Source organism: Centrocercus urophasianus, unplaced genomic scaffold (genome assembly GCF_019232065.1).
Source record: "Centrocercus urophasianus isolate 14NV4802_14NV808 unplaced genomic scaffold, USGS_Curo_1.0 seq_21, whole genome shotgun sequence".
NCBI classification, from domain to species: Eukaryota; Metazoa; Chordata; class Aves; order Galliformes; family Phasianidae; genus Centrocercus; species Centrocercus urophasianus.
The window spans coordinates 19980756-20001230 of record NW_024884767.1 but is presented as its reverse complement, the minus strand read 5'-3'; positions in this window follow the sequence as shown (position 1 = coordinate 20001230).

Sequence of the window (20475 nt, the reverse complement as noted above, 5' to 3'; positions counted from 1 at the left end):
AGGACTGAGCTGCATCATTTTTCATCTCAGCAGCAAGTGAAACTTCATTCCCTGTTGTGACTGCTTTGCTTCTGGCATTGCTGCTTAACCTACTGCCAGGCCTTCTTGTTCTCCATGCCAGATCATCCCCTGGACACAAACTAGCATTGCTAAAATATTGTGGTTTGAATTTTCTTTGCTACCAAAAGGAAAAAAGGAGCTTCAGATCCTGTAGTATGGTGAACTTGTTAAGCCAGAATCTCCTGAAACTTTTACGAGAGAGACTTTCTCAGGCTACTTCAGCTAAAACACAATTGAGGGTAACAACAGAAGATTCTCAGGTACCTATCACCCGCAAAGTCACTAGTGAATTAAACTCTTTCTCAGGACACTAGTTCATTGTGATTTTGGCATGTTGGGTCCAGCCCTGAATATGGTACCTAAAGAATGCTATTTTCTCTGTCTGTCTGGATAGGGTTGTATGTATGTATCAAATGTAATAGGGTTGTATGTATGTATCAAATGTAATATTTGACAAATTCTTCTGTTGATGTTATGGCTCTGACTTGAATTCTGCTTTCTGTTTGTTTCTTCCTAAGTGAGCCTTGTGCTCTGGAGTATTAGTCAACAGAGAACATGGAAATGCAAGAGGTTCATCTGCTTGTACAGAAAGACAGGAACTGGGGAACGTTTCTGTGGGAAAGCAAGCTTTGACGAGTGTTCCTACGTAATTTCAGTCTCATTGTTACTCTTTAGCTGAGGAGAGGAAGATGATGATTCAGATGTATTAAAAAAAAGCAGTTGTTACAAACATCAGCACTAGAGGCCTTCTTAAAACAGCTTTCTTGCCATAACCTGCTGATAAAATGGACTTTGTGCTCAGGAGAAAGCCTCCTAACTACCCAAGAGTCATTAGTAAGCTGAAAGAAAAAAGAATATCTGGAGAGGAAAAAAACAACTCCTCAGACCAGGGTCTGTTTTACACTACAGGAGTGCCTGTAGTGGTAGAACAAGACTGTTCAGCTTAGCTGAATGTTGGCACACATTAAGCAGCTTTTTGCAATGACAATTAGCTGTAAGATAGAGACTAGAGTAAGGCAAAGACAGCTGGTTTGGGAATGCAGAACCGTGCTAAACATCATCTCTTCAACTTTCTGCCTGTAAGTCTGTTTTGATTTGTTCTCCTGACTGAGACATGTTTCAGATTATTTTTTCCCTGCATTCATTAAATAGGAACTCAGAAAACACTGCATACTCACTGCATAGCTGCTTATTACTACTGCGTTATCTCCACATCTGCACAGAAGCAAGGATTAACACGCCAGGCATGTAGTCTTCAGAGCAGGGCATTCTGATGCACAGCTGTGTGCATTACAGGATCTTGCACATGGGGAGTCATGTAGCAGCTGTGAGAAACCACTGCAGTAATAGGGATCAGAATTAAAGGAGATCTCACCTGTGGATCTGCCTGCTTTTTCTCCAGAAAGCAATACCCTGACAGAATCTCACAAACCAGGGTTTATACAGACATATAGAGAGGTTTTTTTTAGGAGAGACAATTCAGAGCTAGTGGGAAATAGAAGTAAAAGATTACCAAATACATATTCTCTAGCCTTTTGTAGGCAAGCCCTTGCCTTCAGGTTTGCTGCCAGCCCAACATCTCTTCAGCAGCAGCTATGGGTGAACCTCACAAGCTTAGAGACTGAGGTCATACCTACAAGTAGGAATGGAATGACTGTTGGCTGATGTATCGTAAACCTAAACCTAGACCTAGTTTTTTATTAGAAAAGCCAATATTAACTAGGTTTATAATTACTTCTGATTGATCTTAACTCATGGTGTTAATCAAACCAATAATTGTTCTATCTCTTGCTGAGCTTTCATCAGATGGAGATCAACTCTCCATCAAGTTGAAATAAAAGGAATATGAGCTGAACACAATGCTTTTCTCATTAAAACAATTTCACAGGACAGTGCTTTTCTGGTGCCACTAGTGGAACTACTGGTTATAGGCAATAACTTTCTATCTCCAAACATTCCCTTAATCTTCTCAAACAGTCATACAGGTGCAGTAAGGGAAGCCAAACAGAAGCAGAAGAACTTCAACTGTTTACTGAGAATATTTCAAGACCAAAGTCTTCTCAGAAAAGAAAAAGAGAAATTAATCACAGTATTTAATCAAATCATTAAGAATAGAATAGCAAATTATTTTAATTCAAGCAGTCTCCTTATTGGTTTTCTAGACTAGAGGATAATAATGTATCTTAAACATTAATTACATCTGTTAATGAGTAAAAGGCATGCTTTTCCACTTCACTTCAGAGGGAATAGGAGCAGAGATGTGCTTTGGAATGCTCTTCATCCTTCATAATGTTAACAGAAAACACGGGAGTTTGAGGATTTCACTGAAATGTGTACACCATCAAGTATACACTACTAAGCTAATTCATGCTTCCTATCTTTCGTATATTACACTGAATTCCTGCTTTTTAGGGACCTTGCAGGTAAAACACCACAGTAGCTAACTACCTTTCAGAGCAAACAACGAAATTCAGGATAAACTTTATGAAATTGATTTATGAAATTCAGCACACATCTGTACACTTAATTTTAATACTGGATCACAGTTGCTGCTTTGCTCCTGACTGATGCACATTGCTACCTGTGCTCATTAAGTACCAGGGCTGGCCAGAAAATCCACTTCCATCCCATCTACAACTTAGCTTGGGAGAGGGCTGTGTTATTTCTGAGGTCCCACTAGAAGGACTAGTAAAGAAACATTTTTTGGGTACTAGTTTTTCTCAAACATACAGATGGGTTTCTTCACCGCTTGGAAGGATTCGTAGGAAACATCTTTCCTCTCTCTCTCAAGAAGTATTTTGAAATCATGATCATACTTCCATCTTGATTTGAGAAAACTGTCAAAAATTGCTGAAGATCTTCTCGTACCATAGTTGGGAGGGGGAAGGTGTGCCCTCTTAGTAATGAAAGCAAAAGATTCTGTTGAGTTGATGCTCTCTGTGTGGCCTTTTTAAACTTTATTCCTTGTAAATCATATTTACAAAACACATACTTCTCTGAAAAGAAAACTTCAGCAGTTTTCAGTTTGTGTATCTTAGTGAAACAAGCACTGTTTAATGAAACATACACTTCATGAGCAGTGCAGGCTGATGAGTTTATATATTTGTGCTAGTTTTTGTACATGAAGGATTTATCACAAATCAGAAAAGTTTTCTGCAAAATAAATGTGTGTATTTCTAAGACTTCCATATAAAAAATGTGTAATGTGTTATACATGGAAGCACAGGCTGAGATATGGGTGCATACATAAATACACATATTTTACTTGCAAAATCTGAAAATTTGGTGTAGATACATTCTACTGAACAGACAGGATTATTTATATGAGGTGTTAGAATGGAAAGTGCATTTGTGAGTGCACTTTTGTACTTTTGTTTGTGTTGTAGCAATTCAGAAAATAAAGACATTTGACACATTAAGAAGTTAGAGAATAAATATTCTGGTCAAACATTTCTGAACAGTAATTGTATTTGACTCACGTGCAGGATGGTTCCAGTTTCATACATTAACAGTCTGAGAGTCATTGGCATCAATGAAATTTGAAGCATGCCTTGTAAATATTTATTATATTAAATATTTACCCTGGCTAAGAGCTTATTCTCCGTAGAATTGATAGATAGATCTCTTTGAAATTATGTTGCTTGCTCTACATTATTGCTATGCATTCAGAACGTAGGCCTTTTTATGTTACTGCTTTCTCTAAAGTAGAGCATTATGTGATTTGAGAATCACCATATTCACAGCAAGCACTCTTTGTTTTCCATGGTAATGTCAATTATAATTGTGAAGTTGATTTGTAAAATTCGCAGAGGCAAGCAATTATGGTGTATTGTACTTGAAGCTCAATTAAGTAATGCCTCAATGATTATATGTATTCTGTGAACTCAAGTGTCATTGCAGATTGTTCAACTCTGGAAAAACTGACAAGAGTATTTCTGGCACCATACTAAACTAACTGGGCTGTTATGATTGAGTTAAATAAAAACCATCAGAGTATCCACTCTTTTCTTTGTATTATTAGGAGAAACAAAAGCTGACAGATAAGTTACTCAGAGCTTGATTTAAAAGGTCCTAGAGTCAATGAATCTGTGCTGAATGCATTGAAAACTGAAATTCATGCTCAGTGTTGTGGATAATTAAGAATGTAAAGAACCAAGTTTGTTATGAACTCTGCCAGGGGAGCTTTAGGCCAGATTACTTGGGCTTTTACCTACATTTATTTGAGATGGACTTCTTCCTCAAGCTATCACTGGACAGGGAGCAGGAAGAGGAAGGCTGATGAGTAGGAGATTATGATCTGCAGACAGAGATCAACTCTGATCCTGTTGGAAACTGTACCAATCTGCCAGTGCTGCAAAACCCACCCCTGAGCAAGTGGCAGGGAGGTGAGGAGTGTGAAGGAAAAGGGAAATGACTCACAGGTAGGACATTGTAATGTCAACAACAGTGATTCTTTTTACATTAATGTAGAGTTGTTTTTCAGTGCTTTGAGGAATCTGAGGTGTGAACAAAGAGTAGGCAGGCAAGATCAAGATCTGTAAGTGTTTCCCACATTTCATAGCAACAGCTGAAGTATCTGAACAAGAAGTCATTATATGTAAATGGAAAGTTATTAGATGCTTACATGAATGCAATTGAACTTCTTTCTCCTCCTGAAGAAACAGAATGAAATTCCCTGACACTGAAGAAGGGAAAGAAATATAGATGAATTAAGGCAGAAATAAGGCTGGATATGGCTGTCAGAGCAGATGAGATACCAGAGAGTATGGGCATCTGGGAAATCAGGGCCCCATATAATACACAATAGCTTAGGTTGGAGGAGACATTAAAGATCACCCAGTTCCAGTTCCCTGCCATAGGCAGAGCTGCCTCCCACCAGGCCAGGTTGCCTGGGGCTCCATCCAGCCTGGCCTTGAATGCTTTTAGAGATGGGGCATCCACAACCTCTCTGGGCAGCCTGTGCCAGCACTTTATTGATCTCTGATGTCTTCCTAAGAACAAACGTGAATTTCCCCTCTTTTAGTTTAAAGCCATTGCCGCTTGTTCTGTCACTTTCAGATCATGTAAAAAGTCAATCCTTCTCTTGCTTATAAGGTCCCCTCAAGTACTGGAAGATCATAATGAGGTCTCCCTGAAGCTTTCTCTTCTCCAAGCTGAAGAAACCCATCTCCCTCAATCTTTCTTCACAGGAGGATATCTTCCCTGTCTTCAATTGAATAATTGTACGCCAGTTAGGGTCCCAATTAGTAGGCCAGTTTGGGTACCTAGTTGTTAGGGTAGTAGTCCAGTGATTAAATATGTATAAAAAGATATTGCGAAAGATTTACAAAGGGCATATACTTTTACATCACATACATGGGGAGCATAGACAAAGAGAAACAGATGTGAAAAGATGTACACAAAGCCAGCACATTGGAGTCTTCAGTACAGAATATATATCAAAAAGTCCACTGGCCATGCCATCGTCTTCAAGCTGTTCACAAATCTTACTGTTAAACTCACATTAATCCTGGTCCTCCAGAAACGTGAGCCCGTTTTGTGACGTGCTGCACATTGCAAACCTAAGGTGACGAGAGACAGACCAGAAAAAAAAACATTGTGTGCAAGCGATAATATGTAAGGAGGAAAAAAGTTTGTCTGCTCTCTGTAGTAAACTGTATGACTGTGAAAACTGCAACTTTTCTGACTACAGCTTTCAATATTAATTGTGCAGAAAAAATCTTAATTTGTGAAGTGAAATCTTACTATATGTATCCTTTTCTCTTGATCTTTTTGTATTTTCTGTGTTTGACAAGTAGGTTGCTTTCCTTGTAGGAAATAAATCCATGTTTATTTTCTAGGTAGGAGTTCAACAAATACGGTCTGTATTACATTATCTTTATAGAACCCTCATTTATACATGCTCTGCTTCAGCGACAAAAGCACAGAGGGAGCAGATTATTTGTGGGTACCAATGCTCTGTCTTCATGCATATTCCAAAATCTAGAGAATAAAAAGTTCCTGTTTGCACTGAGACTGGCTCAAGAAGGTGTTGTTATCAATACATTAAAATTTCCATTAAACACTGAGAAATTTGGAACTGCTGTATCATAGGAAAGGCAGACATTTTAAAATGTTTTCTTATCCTAAAATGGCAACTAGAACCCCACTCACCCACCTATTTTCTACCTTAGTGTTTATCTCCTAACAATTTTTAAATTTTTTTTAGGTAAGCCACTAGAATTAATTTTGACTTTTTCAACTTATTCTATGATAGAAGTGGAAAAAATAAAACCAAGATAATTCAGTTTTCCAGCAAAGTGTCTGTAAAGATTTGTTGACACTTTCAATACAACTGACAAAGAAAAACCCACTTTTTGCAGTTCTTTTCTATTTTCTGACCATGTTAAATCCAAATATTAATGACTGGCAGTCCCTTAATCTCGGTTAGTTTTGTGGGTTTTTTTCAGTTTTTTTTTTTTTTTTTTTTTTTTTTTTTTTTTCTGTTGCTGATTATTATTTTTTGCTTTTTGTTAATGAAATTACCCTCTTTTGTTAGAACACTCAGCCAGATGCTACTGCCACTAATCCCATGGTCTAAAAAGCAATAGATATCTATCTGAGTTAAACAGGACTGATTTATTTAATCTTTTGACAACACAAAGACTCTTTGGCATCACAGTATGTGAAAAACTTTTCTTACCACTCAAACAAATTGCCTACTGATTGTTAATGTTATTTATGGTGATTCTAGTAAAAGAGAACACAATTAAAAAGTAAAAAATGCTATTTTTTAAAGTAAAAACAACTCATATTTTCAAAGTCTTATTATTATACAAACTGTCATTTCAGCTGCTGAAAATAATTAAAACTTTCATTGTTTGATGATGTATGCATATTGTGGTTGAGAAAAAATGCCCAGTGTTCACAGCACTATAATGAAATGATTCTACTGAACTCATTTTACAGTGTAAAACACTTTAGTGCTTGGGAAAATTTCAACATTCATGGATTCATCTTGGAAGGAACATTGATTTCTTCAAGCGTGAATTTCTTTAATAGGACACAGATTTTCTCTCCCTGTATTGAGGCCAGCAAAAAATATTTGACTTAAACAAATGTTGGACTATGGCAGGAATTCTGAAAGGCCACCTCTGTCATTTTCCAGAGTGCAAACTAAAATTTACTCCCTAATAATTATTCTTTCTCTCTTCAAATGACCAACTGTACTTCAAAAGTAATTGTTATACATTCCTTACTTTCCACCCTTTCTCCCACCACAGCAAGAACACATAAAAAGCACTGCCTAGGCAAGATGGGACTCTGTTACGTTAGTGATAATTGGTCATGAGAAAGCTGAAAATCTCAGCAAGTAAAATCGTAACAATGCCAAACTCAAGGGAATCATAAGGTACTTCTTTTTGTTGATATCTTTTGTTTCCTCCAGATCAGAGATGGGTAAGCTCTAGTCCATGAAAGCCAACACTGTTCACTGTTTTGATTTGCCATACTATGGACAGCTACCTCTGCTGAATGTTAATTAGAGGTGTTGTATGTGAAGTAGTTCCAAACTATTGACACACTGCTGGTGGACGCACTTGATACTCAAATAGCCTTTGAAATAGTTTGAAGCAAGTCCTTCTCAGAGACTGGGAGTGTCTTTTCTTGGATATTGAAAGATCTATTTTGCAAACATGCCCTATTACTTCTTCACAAGCAAGCAATAAGGTAGATAGAGGTTGAAAGAGGGTAAATGAAGAACAACAGAGTTTTTGTCAGTATAGAAAAGAAGTGGCTCACATTCTGCAACCAGTATGAAGTTTAAATTAATTGAATATGTAGATGTTTAGTCGCTTCAGGAGACAAGAATCATGGCCAATCGTGTACAAAATCATATTTGCTAATGGAAATTTTCCTGCTTGCTTTACAATTTAAAAAGCAACTGCAGGTTGGTCATAGAGTATTTTTTATTTTTAGTGGAGACATTTTTAAAAGGAAAAATAACTTAATAACTTGTTTTGCCCGGCTGGCTTTTCAACCAATACAAAAATCTGGCATTTGGAAGTACAAGCATCTTTTTTTTTGTCCCTAGTTTCTTTGTTTCTTTTTTTGTTTGTTTGTTTTATGGAAAATAGTTTCAGTGTGCCGGCAGATTTTCATGTTAGCCAGGAATTTGTTACTGACAGCAGATGTGCATGATCAGCATTTGAAATACCTAGCTGATAGAAATACAAAGGGTCACCTAGAAAGGCAGATCAGTTCTTTTCCTATGTCATGGCTGATATTGTATGTATCTATGGCTGGATATTGTACAACTGAGCATCTTCAAAGAAAAAAAAATAAAAAATACTGCAATCTGTTCTTCTTGTCCTGCTTTCATTCTTGAGTTAGGAACACTCAAGATCTCTGAAATTCAGAGCCTATGAAATTTTGGGCTGCTCTAATGTCAATAAATAATCCCACAACTGATCTATTTTACCTAAGCATGCAGTTCAACATTAGACGAGGCATATAAAAGCAATTCACAAAGCTGCAAAATTTAATCCAAATTTTGAAATCTTTAATGTAGTAATGTTTTCTGCCTTACCCATCATCAGACTGTAGACAGGGACAATCAGTAAATCACTTAGCACCAGCTCTGTGACAACTAAATTCACTCTATTCTCTGCCACTGAGGCCCAAGTACTGTGCTGCCATCAAAGACAGCATTGTCTCTCCCAGGCTGTAAGGAGATTATCTAATCAAGCAGAGGAGATGAGAAAATGGCATGGCTGAATAAGAACCTGCTGGTCAAACAGGATTAAGAGGGATGCACAGGCAGTTAAAGGAGGGATGGGAGGCCTGGGAAGAATATGGGAATGCAGTCTGGGCATGCAGAGATGGAATCAGGAAATTCAGGGGGCAAATGAACTGAACACAGTGAAGGATGTGAAAAATAACAAGAAGGGATCCTACAGAAGAGTTTTCTTTAGATACACTGATCAGAAGAGACAAAGGAGAGTGTACCTCCTCTGCTAAATGGGAAGAGAATTGCTTCTACAGACATAGAGAAGTTTGTACTCAGTGTGCTCTTTGCCTCAATCTTCAGGGACAGTCAGGCATCCCATTGCCTCTCATGTCCCTGATCTTCTAAGAAGGGCTCAGGGGAACAAAACTCCCCGCACTGTAAGAAAAGAGCAAGTTCAAGATTGCCTCTTGAGACCAAATATGTACCAGTTTATGGGGCCAGACCACATGCATTATAGGGTTCTGAAGGAACTGGCTGATGTGGTTGCCAAGCTGCTCTCCATCCTCTTTTGAAAAATCATGTCTGTCACTCAAAGTCCCCAGTGACTGGAAAAAGGGAAACATTGTTCCCTCATTCAAGAAAAAGTGAAGACCTGGGGAACTACAGGCCAGTGAACTTCACCTCTGTACCTGATAAGATCATGGAGCAGATACTTGAGGAAGAGATGTTAAGACACGTAATAAATGAGGTGGTGCTCCAGGACAGCGAGCATGGTTTCACCAAGGGCAGATCATGTCTGATCCATCTGATGGCCTTCTATGATGAAATGATGGCATTAGTGGACAAAGGAAGGGCAGCTGATGGATTTGTGTAAGGGCTTTGATATGGTCCTACACCACATATGTACCTCCAAATTGGACAGATTAAGATTCGAAGGCCTATTCAGAGGATAAAGAGTTTATCGGATGATCTCTGAAGACATTCAGGACCAGGCAGGATGGGACCCTGGACAGCCTAATCTGATGTACAGAAGGACAGAGAGCTGTTGGAGAGAATCCAGAGGAGAGCCACAAAAATGATCAGGGGACTAGAGCACATCCCCTAAGAAAACAGGCTGAGGGAACTGGGCTTGTTCAGCATGGAGGAAAGAAGGCTGAGGTGGGACCTCACTGCAGCCTTTCAGTACCTAAAGGGAGCATACAAACAGGAGGAGAATCAACTCCGTGAATCGATAGATAAATGCAGGACAAAGGGAAATGGTTTTAAGTTGAGGGAGGAAAGATTTAGGTTGGATGTTAGGGGGTAGTTCTTCATTATGAGAGTGGTGAGGTACTGGAACAGGCTGCCCAGAGAGATTGTGGTTGCCCCATCCCTGGAGGTGTTCAAGGCCAGATTGGATGGGGCTGCCTGGTCTAATATTAAATGGGGAGGTTAGTGGCCCTGCACAAAGCAGGGGGTTGGAAATTCATAATCCTTGAGGTCCCTCCCAACACTGGACATTCTGTGATGACTGGCAAGCCTGTTCATGGCAAAGGGGTTGGATTTAGTGGATCTTTAAAGTCCTTTTCAACCTTAGCCAGTCCATGACTCTATGATTCTATGTTGTGTCCCGCAGGAGCAGAATCCCATGCCTTTCCAGGCCACACTGAATCCATGTTGACAAAATCTTACAAAAGATGGAGCTGTTTAATCCTGGTCACAAAGACACGAAAGTTCTTGTCCACGAACAGTATGTCTCATATCTAGTGAAATGTGACACAGATGTTTAGCAGGTGCACTCAAAGAAGGATGGCGAGTTGCATATGCATTCTGTTGCTCTGCATTATTGCAGGCTGTTTCTGAAACAGAGAGCATAGTTAGGGACTCTTGAGACTTGCTAAGTTATTTAAAGCTATACCAGCTGTTCTTGTAATGCTAGAGCCCTGTAGTATTGGTTGGCTCCCTCTGACCTGAAGGGCTGTTATTACTAAACAGAAATCCAGGTCAGGGAGTTGCTAGTAGCAAAGAAATGATTTCAGGCATGTTTACAGACCTCCCACTGATACTGCAGGGCATAAAAGGTCATATCCTCAGCTGCTAATAACCTAAACAACTGAACTAATCTAACTAGTGATTGCAGATTCACATACATACTTATGTTTGTAAATGTTTCGCTCCTTATCAGCCAGCAAGCACATGGAACATTCAGTAGAGACCCTGGACACTATGTTGTCCAGGATTACAACATCATGCATTGCAGAGAAGGGAAGGACTGAGCTTGATGTGAGATAAGTGAGATAATGCTGCAAAACCCAAAGCAGCACTGTCGGACTCGTTCCTGGCCTCTTCTGGCTGTACAACTTCAGTCACCTTCCGTTACTGAGGAGGCTCTTGGGATGCCATTAACAAGTATGAGTTCTGTTAACTGATGTCTGGGAAGAGGAAAACACTTCTTACACAGTTAACATCTCAATATAGATGCCATCTTGGGCAGCAGAGTATGTTGCTTTGTCAACAAACCATTCCCTTCAAGGAATAAAAGGTGTTTTACCATAGCATGGACTCTTGTATGAGTCCTTCATCAGGTAAGCTGCTGAATAGCTCTGGAGCCAGGAGCTGCTAGCTTAAAGAAACATCTGAGAGAATATTTCCAGGCAACAGCCAGTGAATTCTAAAGCATTACACCATTAGCCTTTTGCCCAGCTCAATGCATCAATCAAGTGAGCATTCCAGAAACAGAATAACTACACAAGGATCATGGGGTGTGGGTGTACTGTCCAAAAAACATTCAGTGATATGCCAGCACTGACACAAGTAGAGGATGAAAATATACTCTTCTTTGTTCACGTCCAAAGCATTTGAAAATTTCAAACAGTGCCACTTAATCATATAAATCCAAATGAACAAAAAGCCAAGTTGATGAGACAAGGCATTCATCCTATTGAGCTGAGGAAGCGCAAAAAACACAGTGGAAACCCATTTCCTATATGTCTGTAGAAGTTCTGAGACCATAAATCCAGACAGGAATTTGGAATTTTGTGCTATTGAAGGGAATAAATAACATAGTACTAGAAAAACACCTCACGAAATAGTTCTGAAAAGAACAGAGAACTGGGGGACCAGAGGGATCGCATCACATTCCTGGGTCACCCATATCAACAAGTACCTCGGAATTCCTTCCTAAAACTCTGGACGGCTGAACCTTTAAGGGAAGGAATTGTACAATTTTCTGAGTTTCATTTCATCATACAGAGAATAACATGATACAAGTACTGCTGGGAAGCTCTGGACAAAACATTGCATTTGCCTCAGATATTTTATTTTACAAACTTTTCTGTTGTCTTTAAAATGTTCCGTAATTAACATCTGTAAAGCAGAATGTGGCAATGAGAACACACACACAAGAGGGATAAAAGCTGAAGTTCGGAACTGAATCTCATCTATTCTCACTCCTGCCTTTCACAGCATGGGAGCCATGCCCACCCTTCCTGCTAGCTTTAAAACATTCTGAAAGACTCACTCACATAGTCACACACTTTTGAAATATCATAAAGCTAAAGCTAAAATAGCAGTAATACTTAGAGATATGATTCCCAGTCTGTGGACATTTCTTCGATCAGAATAGAAAAAAAAATCAGAGGGAATAAACTATTACTAATAGAATTCCTGTGTCTTCAAAGAGAGAGAGAGAGATTTGTCAGAAAAACAAAGAAAACACTTCATGAGATTATTATGAAACATACCACTATCAACTCAGTCAAAATTGGGAGATGTTGCAAGTTTACCTGGGTAGACAACTCACTGCCTCACAGCCCCTATTTTGCTTACCCTCACTACCACTGAGAATAGGAAAGAGGAAAGGAAGAGAAAACCAAAAATCCTCATGGCACACAACAACAACAACAACAACAACAACAAAATCGTTCAACATGGAAAGGATAACCTCTGCCCCCCAGGGGTCAGAACTGGGCCCATCCTGTTTACTATCTTTATTGATGACCTGGAAAAGGGAATTGAATGCACCCTCAGTAAGTTTGCAAATGATACCACATTTGCCTGAAGAGTCGATCTGCCGAGAGTCGCAAGGGCTTTCAGAGGGATCAGGACAGGCTGGATAACTGGGTTGAGGCCAGTGGACTGAAGTTCAATAAGATCAAGTGCTGGGTCCTGAACTTTGGCCCTAACAACCCCAGGCAACACTACAAGGTTGGGGTAGAGAGGCTGGCAAGCAGCATGGCAGGAAAGGACTTGGGGGTGCTAGCTGACAGCTGTCTGAACATGAGGCAGCAGTGTGCCCACAGTGCAAAGAAGGCCGATGGCACCCTGGCTTGTATCAGAAACAGCGTTGCCAGCAGGAGCAGGCAGGTGATCATCACTCCGAACTCAGTTTTGGTGAGCCCCTGCCATGAGTTCAGTTTTGGGCCCCTCACTGCAAGAAAGACATTGAGGTCCTCGAGTATGTCCAGAGAAGGGCTGCGAAGCTGTGAGGGGTCTGGAGCACAATTATTATGGAGAGCAGCTGAGGGAGCTGAGATTGTTCAGTCTGGAGAAGAGGAGACTCAGGGGAGGAGACCTAACTGCTTTTTACAACTGCTGAAAGGAGGTTGTGAGGGTGAGAGTCAGACTCTTAGGCAAAACTAATAACAGGATGAAAGGCAATGCCCTCAAATTGCACTATGGCAGATTCATATTGGATATTAGGAAGAATTTTTTCTCCAGAAGAGTGGTCAGGTGCTGGAAAGGGCTGCCCAGGAAGGTGGTTGAATCATCCTTTCTGGAGGTCCTCTAGAAACATTTAGCTGTGGTACTGGACCTGGCTTAGTAGGAAATGCTGGTGGTAGGTGGGCAGTTGGACTGGATGATCTTGGATCATCCTTGGTGACAGAATACCTAGAAACGCCTTGGCGATTCTATGATTCTCTGAAAGCAACTCCATATACACAGTGATTTTTCAAGCTGATGTTTCTTGAAAAATATCGTCTGTTCAGAATTAAGTGAATGAAATGAAGTATCTGTAGATCACCAGGCAGAAGTAAGCAATGGTCATGAAAATACTTCTTGCTTCTGCACTTCCATCTTCCAGCCTCGTTACTACTTCTGCCACTCTGTTGAACTAACCTAACCCCGAGCTGTAATCCATAAACTGACTGTTCAGCACAGTTTGGATGACACAGGAATAGTGGAATTGCTGTGCTTGCTCAGACTCTATTCATCTAACCCATCATTTTGTCCCAGCATCAGCACTGTGGTGTGATCTGCCGCCACGATGATGAAGCTCTCACCCTTCTTACTTTGCTTTGCATTTTGTAGTATAGTTAACTGTGCTAACTAGACAATATCTTTTTTTTTTTTTTCATAAAAACTCCAGAATTTTCTCCAGCTCTTCATCTCAGTAATCTTTGCTGCCTCTTCATAGGCCAATTAGACAATGTCAAAGGAAGCATTTATTTTTATCTTTGTTTATTGTGCTTTTCTCTCTGTTTCATCATTAATAGAATCACAGAATCACCAAGGCTATTGGTGATTATTTTATCACCATTATTCTGAATGCCACCAAAATGTATATGACAAGACATGAGAAAAGGTATTGCTCATCATTCTTTTAAATGAAGGATCTCATAATTCCTAACAAGTAAACAAATCAATGATCTCTTAATTTTTAATGGGAGAAAAAATTCTAGGACAGAACTTCATGTCCTGCATTACTAGAGTATTTTTCAACTAGTAATTTTAATTTTTGATTTTATTTTTTCCAATTTATTTTTTCCTCTCTTGAATGTTCATGTGACAAGGTGCAATGATTTCTCATCACTTTGCTGTTGTATTTGCCTGCCTCCTGTTGTCTGCTGTGACTGTGAACTCCAGCAAGGAGCACAATGTTCTAGACTTCCAGCACTTTATGAGTTTCTGTGATACTTACCTTATTGTGCTCATCTAGCTTAAACAGTTGTATGCTTCTTGACATCTGCTAAAGAAGCTTTTTCCTAGATTCTATGTTATTTTATGTCTTTTCCCCTAAGTTGCACCAATTCTGCAGAACCAATTGAGCTGGAACGATTAAAATGGCACAAGATACACAGAGATAGATCTTTATCTGAATGAATGTGTGCTTGCCCCTAGTCTGCCCAAATCTCATATCTGCTCCCTCAACAGTTACTGCTGGGTGAGAAGCTCTTTCTGCCTGCCTGCCTGCAGTAAATGCCCAGTCTCTCTTTCCAGCTTTTCCTCACAGGTCACATTACTTATGCATTGCTAACTTTTAGGTGCAGCTGACATCCTGTTGCACAAATGGTTGAGTTCTTTTAATTTCTTGTAGCCTCATTTGGGACCAGGGTAGTGATCAACGGCTCTTCACAGCCTCTTGCTCTCTGATGGGGTGAGCACTTAGCTGATTCCACTAAATTCTTATCTACAGGGTAGATACCCACTAAATTCATTATGCCCTAGGGAAGAAAACTCACCTATACAGTGAAATCCAATCGTCTGAATCTATCTCAGGATTTGCTGATTTGTGTGCAAGGCTGTTTTTCCTCATGGAGAACTCACAGAAGTGAGTGTGATAAGTGACAGGATAAATCAGCTCTGGCACTAGACTCCATGAGGGTGAGATGTTTGCTGTCCCAGCAGTGACATAACTCCTGCTGAAAGCAATTTTATGAGTCCATACATGAAGACACAACCAATCCTTTAAGAAAGTGGTATGCTAACTTAGTGGGCTTAACCTCATGCTCACAGTAAATGACCTAAGCGGGAAGTGAACTTGTGTAACTAAACCTTCTGTTTTGGTTGAATAGAAAGTAAAAAAAAATCTAAGCTGTAAATTAATGTGGGAAAGACTGAAAATGCAGAACCTTGCTTTTAGTGCAAGATTAGGGGATGAAGTTATACACCTGGAGTTTTAGTTTTAGAGGCTATCACCTATTCTGGGTTAGAATAGGTAATGCTGCTCCCGTGCCAAACAGCTCTGCCGGATCACTGCAGGATGCCTATCCTAATGCCTCACCGTTCCATCTGCCCGGGGTTGTAACTGTCTTGCAACAGAACAGAGAGAATGAAAGTTAAAATCTGAAATAGCACCTTAAGCTGCCAGAGCAAAAATGACAAAGTAATGCTAAGCAGAAATCTCAGTGCTGCCTTCTTTAGTGGGTTCTGAACCATCGAAGACAGTTTTCTGGATAAGAAGCAGATCTGGTATCAGATGAGCCCGCTGATAATGTTCAGGTCTGCTAATACTCTTGTCAAGATAGGTCGTAAGAAGATGTCCTGTTAGTAAAGATTGACAATCTATAGGTGAGTCAGCCTCAGTTCCTTCTTTGTGACAGAATCCCTACTCCTGCTTTCTGTCTTTCTCTCCCAGTTGGGCTGCCTTTCCCCAGCAGTTGGTTGCTGATACTAAAGTAGGTGGAGACAGTAGTAAATACTGTGGCTTACAGGTTATTGTCACAGTTTCTCACCAAGACCTTGTGCCTGACAGAGAAGCAATTTCACATATGTGGCTAATTCATTTTTCAGTATCCAGGAATCATGGTTGTAGTTTGAGGGGTGGTTTTTTTGTTTGTTTGCTTTTTTTGTTTGTTTGTTTATTATTGTTGTTGGTCATAGAGACCGAGGAATATGTAGCGACTTAAAATGGAATCTGTTCCATTTTTCATTTTCCAAGAAACTTAAAACTTCGTGTTTTCCATTGAGACTGCTCATGAGCTGCAAACTGAAGGCATAATATGCTTCACAGATCTTGTAGCGGGTCTCTTGCCTTGTGAAGTCACTCACACACTTGCAGGGAAGGTGTGGAAACAGTTAGAGGTAATGATATTTGGTCACTGGGAAGCAAATCACTCCCGACTGAGAGGCAATGAGAAGCTGGGCTCTGTGGTGTGTTGACAACTGGATATAGCTCTGTTGGGTTCTTGTGGATAAACTGCTTAAAAGAATCAGTGCTGAATGACACCATGGATAATAATAAAATGATAACAATTAGCACATAATAAAAACAAGTAGAATAATAGTAATAATAATAATAATAAAGCCACAGTAGACTGCTACTTAATGGGGGGGTTGCTTTTTTCCTTATAAGGTGATGATTTTCTGCACAGTAACATTAGTAAGGTGTATTAAGGTATATAAATTCCATGGCTGCTGCTGGCCATCTCTCCCACAGACTGAGCTGTTCAGGTGCTCCTAATGGGCTGTCATTGTCTTCTGACCATGAACAAAAGCTGCACAGTTCACTGGAGGTGTACAGTGTGCACATAGTGAATGTGATCAGGCCTGTCCTTGCCTTTGCATGGCAGTTCCCCCTACACCCTCAGGCAGGACAGATGTGGCTGAGGTGCACTGCTTGTAAGGAAGGGATGGCAGATGTTGGTAAGGGACAAGAAGTGGTGAATAACATCCAAACGGAGCAATACGAAAAGTTTCCTGTGAGAGCTGCTTGAATAGTGTAGAAAGAGAAAGCAAGTATCTAGGCCTCTCTGTTGAAAAACATAAGGAGGAAACATTTCAGAATGCCTATTAATTCTGAATGCGTTAGTCACTGGTGAGTATCATTTGGTAGGAAATGGAGACCTCTACAGACGCCTCATGAAAATGAGCTACAGTGGAGACATTATAATGCTTAACCTCATCAAGGGCACCCAGATGTTCATTTTTTTCTGAGCAGTCTCATGTTCTGTGCTGAATTCAGCTTTATCCTTTCATGAAAATTAGCAGGTGAGGGGAAGACTATTTCACTAGGATATGAGGCACCATGCATTTATAAAGGGAGGAGGAAGGGGGATGGATAAACCTTCAAATGGATGAACACTGCAACCCAGGCTGCAGAAATAAACTTCAGATCTGAGATGCGTATAGAGGTTCAGCTTACCATTATCAGTGCACCCTTAACACCATGCAGCTCTGTGAGGTCAGTGTCGTAACACTGATGACCCAGGTGTAGATGGAGACATCAGGGAACTCTCCTAAGGTTACCAATAATGAGAAAGTTGCTTTGCATCATTTTCTGCCACTGCACTTTCCTGATTTCCATGTGCAAATGTAAAGCACAGCCTACTGCATCACAAGGTTTTGATGTTCAATTTGCTTGTATGACAGCACACCAGTCAGCAAAACACAGCATCTGTGGAGGTGGGCATACCTCTTTCACATCTCTAAAAGCAAAGTATTTGCAAATACCTTTTGACATTCTGAGATTTCTAATAATACCATCTCTGTAATTTGATTTTTCTTAGCATTCCTATGTTTCAACTTACATAGTCCATGATAAAAAAAGTTTTGGGAAGTATTTATCAATGTACTTTCATAAAATGAAATATTCCCCACTTACTCTAGTAGAATAATTGGATTCTGTCCATTTTTGGGTTTGCTGGGAGCAGAACTACTAATACCAGTATTTCCAGGAGAATAATTCCTAGGAGAAGAAAGCTGGTAATCTGTGTTTTATATGCTAGCTTCCCTTTATTCTGAAAAATCTCTCTGTCATAATTCCATATTTTAAGTTACACCACAGCAGCTACTAGGGCTGTGATTGATGATAGTGTCCTCTCGACAAAGTAAAACTGCACCTTGAATTCAGAGGTCTAACGGAACTGGATCACTGAAAGAACAGCCTATCCACAAGGATATATAAAACTTCAAGTGAAACATGAATGTCCTAGAGTACAGTCTTTCTACACTCAGATTTCTCATGCAAAAATGTGAGGGCCAGTTTCTTAGCACATGCCAACTGGGGTATATTTATATCCTGACATTTCTTTCTCTTCCCGTGGTTAGTTACTTAACCCATGAAAATTGTACAAACTGAAAGTACTGACCATTAGATGTAGGACATTTATGGTTTACCAGAGTATGTAAAATACAATGCAAGCCAGAAGACAATTGAAGATAAATTACTTTGAGGCTATGTCTTCCAAAAATTCAGTCCTCCAGGACTCTGAAAATTATTCAGGAAAATGTTAGCTAGCTTGTCTTTTATCCTCTTTAAGCGGGAATGTTTTCTTGAGATCAAACCTTGGTGGTTCACCATCAGACATTCAAAAACTACCAATTTGTTTATGTTTTCAGAAAGGGGTTCCTTTCTGAAAAGGATTTGATTACAAAGAAGAAAGTAGTGGAGATAAGGTATGATCATTGTCAGTGAGGGTTAGGATGCCACTTCTGCAGAAATTAAATTGTTCAAGCATTGAAGTATAAAGTCAAGAGACTCAGAGGGTAAGGGATTCAGTACTGTGCTGATGTAGGGAGGGTGATCCCATGCCAAGAAGAGCAGTAGGATCCTTCAATTTCCAAATATCTGATGCTGAGTGTCTTCTCTTTGAATTACTGAATTCTTATTCTCATTACTGCAGTCTCTCCCTTTCTTTCCATCTTTATTTTCCTCTTTTAGTGATTAAAGTGTGTTTTAATACAGTTTTCAAGGTTTAGTTCAGCCCATCCTTTGTGCTTCATTTTATTCCTACATTTGTCTTCTAAGAAGTAGCTATCTTTGTATTCAGCCTGAGGCATTTCAGATATACACAGTCCTTCCATCTCTGTGAACAGAGTAACCCTGTTAGTTATGAAGTCCCTTTTCACACTTAGGGGAAGCTTGTTTTCTGGAAGAAATTCTGGAAAGTTTCGTCTTCAGGGCCATGACTCCCCTGCAGTCTGTGTTACCGGGTGGTACTCTACTTGCACAACGCTTCTGTCTTTCTGGAAGTAAAAATTTTGTTTTTCTGCTGCAACCGTGCTGTCTCACAAATGGTTCCTTTGATGACTAATTTTCTTTGGCATGCTTTTCCATAAGAAGCCTCTTTGTCCAAACACAGTCATAGCTCACTGATTACCCTGGGAGGATATGTACTAGCTCTCATACTCACAGCTCCTCAGCCTCTTTTATTTATTCTTTGTTTTTCAGTTTCCTCCCTGCTTATTTGTATTAATGGCACTGCATTGGCCTGCCTCTTCACATGCAGACTTTACAATCTCTTGTTATCCTGGTTATCTAACAAGGTAGCTGAAGCCTGCTTTGTCCTTTTTCAGTCTTACTATCAGCAAAGTTAGCTAAACATCAGACATTAAAGGCTCAGACTCTCCCTTCTGTGTGGAAGTCTCATCTGATTTGTTACATGAATGCATAAGATAGGAAGATTTCAGGAATATTTATGCAACCATTTTCTATAAATCACAAAGCCAAGCCTTGGATCGCTGATTAACTAGTAGTTCCCTCTCTCTGTTTAAGGCATTTGCAAAATGGACAAGGGGAAAATTTGTAAAATGTGGACTATTCCAGATGGAAACAATTATGCTATGGGCTACTGAGTAGATTGGAGCAGGCTGATTCCTGTTGGAGCTGGCTGATTCCCAGTGCCTCTGCTGGTCTGAGGTCTCCTCTTGTCCATTCTCTCAGGGGCAAGGGGTGTTGTTACCCCCACCAGCTCCCTACTTTGTCAAATGTCATCCGTTGACGCCCTCTTGAAACAAAGGAGCTAAAATCCATGGCTTTTGTTCCAGGTACATATTTTGCTGGGCATCTGTCACAAAGTAAAGCATAATTATCACATTCCTGGGTTTGTAGCCTTTGTGAGAAAAAAAAGAACTCTCTTAAATTATACCTTATTTGTACCTTACCTTATTTTCTAATCCTGAATTTTCCTCCCAGTGTCTTTTACCTCCAATTACACTAAGGTCTCAGCATCATGCAGTAACAGGGAAGGAATAGACAGAACTGTCTATCCAGGTGCCTTGAGGGCAGC